We start from the raw sequence: 7,545 nt of genomic DNA on the forward strand, positions 1-7,545 counted from the left end.
CACCGAAATTTCTTTGGCCATAGTTTGCTCATTTAAGTATGATACTAATTATATACATTTATGGCAGGCAGGTAATTGAAAGCATACATTACTAAGGTCTGCATGGTGAGAACTCAAGAGGGCCCCTACCACAGCTGCTAAAAATTAAATGATGACCCAACTAGTGGGGCTATTTGCCTTAGGTAGTTCAATGTATTTTATGTTGTTAGACCAAATATTGTACATGGCCTCATCTTCTCCAAAGATCTCGAGGAGGACTCTTCGATTCAAAAAAGGGCTGTAGTTGGTGGGATAAAGCTCTTTCAATTTAACCATTTTCCAAGTGAACGCAAACTCTGGCTTTTAGTGGAATCGAATGATGTTTTAGCTACATTACCTTTTGTCAAAGGCAGAGGAGCAGGCATTTCTTGAGACTTGTCAAAGCCCACTGATGGGAAAATGGGCAAAGGCCTGCTAGGAATAGTACTATACTCTGCAGTATTTACGCAAGATTCACTCGGCGCAGCTAGTACAGCTGGTTGCACCCACTTGTCCATCGGCCCCTATAAGAGGGCTTGTCTTGGGTTAGCATCTTCAGTGAGACATGTTTTGTTTGCAAATCTATAGTATGATCAAAGAATGACTCTCCTTACCAAATGATGCTCCCTCACTAAACAGTGAGAGGATTAGCATTTTACTTTTTGTGGATGACACAGCCCTTACTTCAAAAACCCTAAGTGGCATAAAGAAACAATTTGCACGTTTTTAATAATTTGCAAAGACACAAGGATGAGAAATAAACAAGACCATTGTAATGTGAGGAAAGAGCATGTTAATCAAAGAAATTTAATCCATCCATTGATGTTGCCAACCTTCAATAACAAGCAGTGGCAATGCCAAGAGTTTGGGCTTTTGTGTGGGCATGGGAAAGGCATTTGACAGGTACTGCAATAGTGGTATTAACTGTCTATTGCTGGTAGCAGGTGCAAAATGGTGCAGGTACCTGGGCATCTAATAGCATTGCCTGGCAAATGCCTAATACGTATACACCAATGTGTTTTAACAGGACTCCAGTGAAGGACACGGATAGTGCTCATAAATCGTGTGGCTGGTTAAGACATTTTTATTACACCAGTAGCACGTTAAGAACTCCAATTAAGTCATTAATTCTCAGAAGACTGCTTTGAGAAAACACTGCAGGCACTTTGCGTGCAAAGTTTGATGGTAAGGCTTGAATAAAGCAAATTCCAAGAGCTCCCACGGGGAGGTGTTTTGGGCAGGGAGGGCCAGCAACTGGGTGGGAAGGGCCATAGGCATTAGCATGGCCATGTGCAGTCAATGGGTGGGCAAAACAGCAAACAACACCCACAAGCATTGTGTCCCTGTTCATATGCCATTTCTCCCTATCTGCACTCTAATGCAACAGTTTATGGGTGACTTATAGGTGACGCTAAATAGTCCATGCTAAAAATGGATCGTGGTCTAGGTAATGTAGGGGAGCGATGGTATCACAAGTATGACACTGACACAAAAGATACAATTTGTAAAACCTTTATTGAAGGTTCAATGGCGTTGGAGAAACTCCTACTTTGCCCTGTAGCAAGGAGGGGAGTAGTCTCGACCATCAAATAATAAATAAAACAGTCCTAGTTGAGTCTGTCAAATCAAAATGGCCTATACTAACAAAACCTAATGCCTGCCATATATCTTGTGCAATAGGTGTGAAAGGGATAATATGTATGCAAAGAAAAGCCAGTGTTCAAATATAAAGAATAAATGTGGCTGAGTCAGCTCTCCTCCCCACGTTTGACAGCACGGAGTAAGGCGGTCCCTGTAGGCACAATGATACACTCTGACTCAGATTCTTAACACAAAGGCAGTTCCAAACGTGGATTGTGGCCCGCCTTGCCCTCCACGTTAAAGTTTTGCTTTCCAATTTCCAAACACAGTTCACCATAAAGTTCATGTCAGTCCCCCTCTGTCGGGCTCAGACCTCGTAAAGCAAAAGTTAATGTCGGTCACCCTCAGTCGGGGTCAGACCTTTCACAGCAAAACAAAACACTTGCAGGGGTTCACTTCCCCAAGCTTAATTCATCTCCTTGAGGGGTTCCCTTCCCCTAACTTATTACACGTCCGGTCTCCCTCAGTCAGGACCGTTTCCTGATGTCGAATACTTTTGAATGTACGTGGTTTTTTCTACAGACCTCCGCAGGACCACTTTGACTTTCCAGCTTTCAACTCACACTTTTTAGTTATTTGCCCCAGTGCTTCCTGGTCTGGGTAGGTCACTGCCTTATGCATCAAAGTTCTATATTTACCTTTTTACTTTCCCCTTCTCTCTGGGTTAATTTTGATCACCTCACTTTTACAGTTCATTCACTTTATCGTTACTAACTTTTCACCTTTCACAGAGACTTTCGAGCGGGCTACTTCCTTTCGCCAGACCACTCTGTTACTCAGTATCACTGACTTTACAGCTATCGTTAATTCAAAAGTTTATTCGCAGGTCTGTCTTTCTTTGCGTCTCACCCACACGTGTACAGCCTTCAATTGTGCGATATATTGTTGCCACTTAAATCTTTCTTTAGCACACACCGGTCTCTCATGTCGCTTGCCAACTCACCGGCTGTGTGCGTTTCTTTCTTGTCTTTACTGTCTTCCAGTTTACAAGTCAAGGTTAGTACTACAGGCTTGGCCTCGCCTCACTAACTCTGCCTTCACCAAGGAGGGTCGCTGGCATCCTTGAAACACAATGCAGCCTTCTTGTTTGGGATTTGGCCTTCTCCATGTGTATTTCTTGGCCATTTGGAGGCAACAACCTCCTGTAGGGAACTCCTTGGGTTCTCCACCCTTGGCTCTTTTCCCTTGGTCCATTGCTCGGCTCCAGTAGGTTTTCCTTCGTGCCTGAAGTTCTGCTCTTACTCGTGTTCCACCTTGCTCAGAGAATGTCTGTATGTTCCGCCTTTTATCCGTTTGAGGAGAGCTAATTGGCATTAGATGCATGCACTTAGAGTCAAGTGCCTGACTTTGCCCGACCCAATTAGCAGGACATGTCCAATACGAGGTGTAAGAGTTAGCATTGTTATTCTCAGTCGCCCTCTTCCTCATTTGAGTAAAAAAGGGGGGAAGTTGGGACATCAGAGAATCCTATGTAATAGGAGGGATCATGGGTATAGGAAAGGGAGGATTACCGTGTCCCATCATCGGCTGTCCCACCTTCACTCCCCGAAGACCCCTCCCCCAGGTGGTCCTTCCGGCCTGGTCCACTCCCTGGGTCTGGATCCAAAGGCAAGGGCTGTGCCCTGGCCACCTGAGGGAGAGATCCCGGGGACTAGCAGGTGAGACACCCTTTGGTTTCTCACAGTAAGTAGAAAATGGGCCCCTGGTCTTATTTTGCAATTGCCACATTGTGGAGAAATGTGCTAATCACTGTGTTAATAATGTAGTTAGTCCAGCCATGGAAGTTATTAGGGTGCAAGTTCTTTGTACGGCACGCAAATCTGGGACTATTCCAAGGCTAAGGCTTTGGCCCAGGTGAGAAACCTGTTTTTCAAAAAATTATCAGGTCTGCCGAATAGTACACCCACCACATGTTGCGGCTGGAACTTAACTCGATAAACATAGTTAATGTGGCTGCATTAAAACTAGAATCAGAATGTATACGCCTTTTGTCTAATCCAGACCTGGAGGTGTATAGGAATTCCTTTTTGGAAGTTTTTGCACACGAGGGTGGTTTGAATTTGCCATGGAGCACCCAGGTAAAACAAAAATGTAGGGATATAGGGCAGTGGTAATCAGCAAGGCATTCGGACAGGCAGTGAAATAGCCATACAGTGTGCACATACACAGGAAGTGAAAGAGCCATACACTGTGTACATACAATTAAAAATGATAAACTCATGATGTTGTTGCCAATTCGCACAAGAGCGTAGATTAAATGCAAAATTGCGGCCTGGCATTCTTCAAAACTCGGGGTGCGGATAATAGCAATGTTTGTCGCTTTTATGTTGGTAGTGCACAATTACTCCAACATGTTCTGCTACCCGGCCCCCTTCATAAAGCTATTAGAAGATCCACTTGATTAATCTGTTTTAATCGCTATGGAAATAGGTCCAGGCATGTAGTCTTGCAATTTAGCAAATCGATAGCAGTCCAGGGTGTGAGCCTCGTGATTTCGGCTTAAATGGCCAAAGCATGGTCCTGTACAGAAAGAGGGAAACCTTCACTGACTGCACTGGAATTATAAGTGGCTAACTTACCTCACGTATTCGGGGGGGAGAACACAAGTGATGTTGCTGTATGACAACTTTTAATGACAGATTGACATAATTTAACAAGTGTATATGTCTAATGATATCAAAATGTGTATACCATAGTAAGCCTGAAATACACTGGTGCAATATTATCATGGCCAAGAGATCTGTTTTATCTGTAGGGAGATCTTTTAAATAATGAATTGAGTTTATTTATATGCTATTATATTTGTGTGTGTGTGTGCATATTTATTTTTTGACATCCTGCTGAAATAAAGCTGTAATTAAAGAATAGCCTTAACCACGTTGGTCTGGGGCGGTCTTCGGGGGTCTTAATTTGGGCCTACCAAGATTCATGCTAGAGGCCATTACCACCACAGCTGTCCCACCTTCTTCGGGGGTTAACAGTACCAAATACTTGCAGAGCACAAAAGCAGACGCTCCAGCAGTTCTACCAATTCTGCTCTGTTTTGAAAAATATGTCCCAGGTCTATCTACAAAGGTTACGGCCATGTTAAGCGCTTGGCATCTAATAGCAAAATTGGTCCTATGCACTCTTCATGTTGATGCAAAAAAGGGAGTGTTTATCTACAAAAAAACAAAAGGTTTTGAAAACACTATTTGTGATAAATGGATAAATATGTACATCGTTTCATCTGGAGAGAGATGAAGCACGTGCAAATATGCCAGAGCTGCCCAGTCGCTATATGCAGATTTACAGAAACAGTTTTAAAGCATCCGTCCATTTAAGTTACATCATTGATGGTCCAACAAATGCACTTTGTGTCTTTTTTTTTTGCTTCAAGGAGGAACAAGCCAACACGAGCCTGTCCCCATACAGAAAAGTGCAGCATGAGCTCGAGGAAGCCCAGGAACGAGCTGACATTGCAGAATCACAAGCCAACAAACTCAGGGTCAAAAGCCGTGATGTAGCAAACAAGGAGAGAGATACATTAAACCTATCCCCACTTTTTTGACTTGCCATTGCATTTCCGATTCGAGTATTTCTGGCATGGTTCTGTCCACTTTAGCATACTAGAAAAAACGTGTGATATAATTTATGCCACTGTGTCTGAATTTTTATAACAGTGATTTTGTTTTCCCTCTTTTCAGAAAGGAGGCAGCGAAGAATGAACATATATCTATCAGTAATGGAGGAAAATAATATTCGCAAAATGTAAATGTATTGTCTTCATGAGAAGTGTAATTCATATTTTTCCAGCTACAAAGGTAATAATAAATGCTTTAAATTCCAAGAAGTTTCATCTTGTCTCTTTCCATCTAAGGACTTTTATAGGGACAGAACATAAACAAGTGATACTGTCCAAAAGTATGATCAAAACTGAACTGACCATAAAATCAAGAAACAATGATTATTAAAATAACATGAACATGTTTTCAGATAATACACTGATCTCTATATCCATTAATGAACATTTGTTGTATTCCAATATACTTTAAAAAAAAACAGGAATTGCTCTTAATGGTGAAAATAGAGTGTATTATATCCTTATATTACCCCTGAACAAGTTACAATGACTACAAGTGGAATTAACACATTTGAGAATGCATGTGTCATTTAGTTTATCAATGTTTGCTCTTTATGAAAAGGAAACAACTTAGAAAATGAACAAATACATGTGTTTGTGGCATGCAAGCAGGGCATGAATGTCACAGGTTAAGTGTCCTTCTGATTTATGAATATTTTCACAATGTTTTCTGAAAACATATTAACAACACCAAGGTTTCCCATTTGCATGGTCCATAATTTTAACTACCTTGCAACCCTCTGCACCTATACATCCAGTTCCAATTGAGTGTGTATTGGTAGGACCTAATCCAATGATGAGTAATACGGATTTTCCATACCTGCTCAGTATAGGGGAGTTTTGCATCTATTAAAGACACTGGGGCAAGCACTATGCTTCACTTTCTATACTGAGGATCTTATGAGCACTCACACAAACAAAAACAAACTATATTTCCCATGAATATTTGGGAAAATCTAGTGGTTTTAAATGATTTGTAAACGTTATTTTAAGGCAATGAGTATAGTCCTGCTTATGTCACATTCCTTTCAAGAACTTTTCATCTTTCTTTTAAGCGAGCTGCACAGATCCTGCGTAATTGGTTGACACCCCTCCTGTCCCAACATCCAACATAATACAATGAACAATGAGCCAAATAATGAACTTGAAGACCAAACACTCAGCACACAATCAAGCTGAATGGCTACCAGACTCAGGCTGCTGCAGCAAACTCAGGAAGACGTAGGCTCAGATAACAGATGCTTTAGCAACTTGAGACAGAGGGAGATGTCCCCGTGAGGCACAATTCTGCATAGGATCATGGACTATTGCAACAGACTGATAGTCCAAATGTCCACTAACACCACCCACCACTTCTGTGATGCCCAAAATAACCAAAGCTAAAACACACATGCATGTCAAGGAAGGGTTAATACTTATCTCAATTTTGCTGATAGTATTTCAGGTAAAGGAGTTTTTGTACTGCTATTTCTCTTCAGCCTCACAAACTTTACTGTTTGGATACCGAAAGATGCTGAAATATCATCAACAAATTTGAAACACAGAGGTTCCCTAAATAAGTGATGCATAAAGCGGCAAAAAGGGCATATAACAACAACAGGGAAGTCCTTTTAGAAGCTCAGACAAAACCTGAGAAAGAAGATCAATTAGTCTGTGTTACAACATATATAGACCTAAGCCTGAAGATTTGTAATATTATGACAAACCAGTGGAACATTTTCCACAAAACAGGTGAAAAAAGATAAAAAAAAGACTGTTATTAGCATTTTTAAAAAGCACCCCAATTGGCAACATAGGCAGCAGAAACAAAATGAAAAAAGATATCCACCCCAAGTCATCATTAACGAGCATAGTGGGACATCACCCATGCGGAACATGTGGGGTATGTAAAAACACAACAAAATCAAAGGTGATTGATATTGGGCTAAAAACAATGCAAGTTCACGAACTGCAACTTAGATTCAGTGATCTACATGATCACTTGCCTCTGAGGACTACATTATATAGGAAAAACCAATCGAAGCGTTAAAACAAGAATTTTCAAACTTCGGAGCTGTTTAAAAAACATAATAGACAAGGCACCTTTAGTGAAATATTGCATAGAAAAGCAGCATAGTCATAACGCCTTTAAATGGACAGTTGCCCAACAGAAGCAAGGAGCCAACTACGTTGACAAAGAAAGAAAACTCTTCAAAAGAGAACAGGAACTTATCTATCTAACTAAAAGTGACACACAGGCTTTGAATGAAGCCATAGAATGGCAT

At 41.2% G+C, this 7,545-nt stretch overlaps 1 pseudogene; it reads left to right on the forward strand.

Moving 5' to 3' along the window:
• Window positions 1–5,392, forward strand: part of LOC138568758 (myosin-1B-like) — a 59,304-nt pseudogene extending 53,912 nt beyond the window's left edge.
• The last annotated feature ends 2,153 nt before the right edge of the window (window positions 5,393–7,545 follow it).

The sequence above is a fragment of the Ambystoma mexicanum genome, chromosome 2q, assembly GCF_040938575.1.
Source record: "Ambystoma mexicanum isolate Mex_15411 chromosome 2q, UKY_AmexF1_1, whole genome shotgun sequence".
NCBI lineage: Eukaryota > Metazoa > Chordata > Amphibia > Caudata > Ambystomatidae > Ambystoma > Ambystoma mexicanum.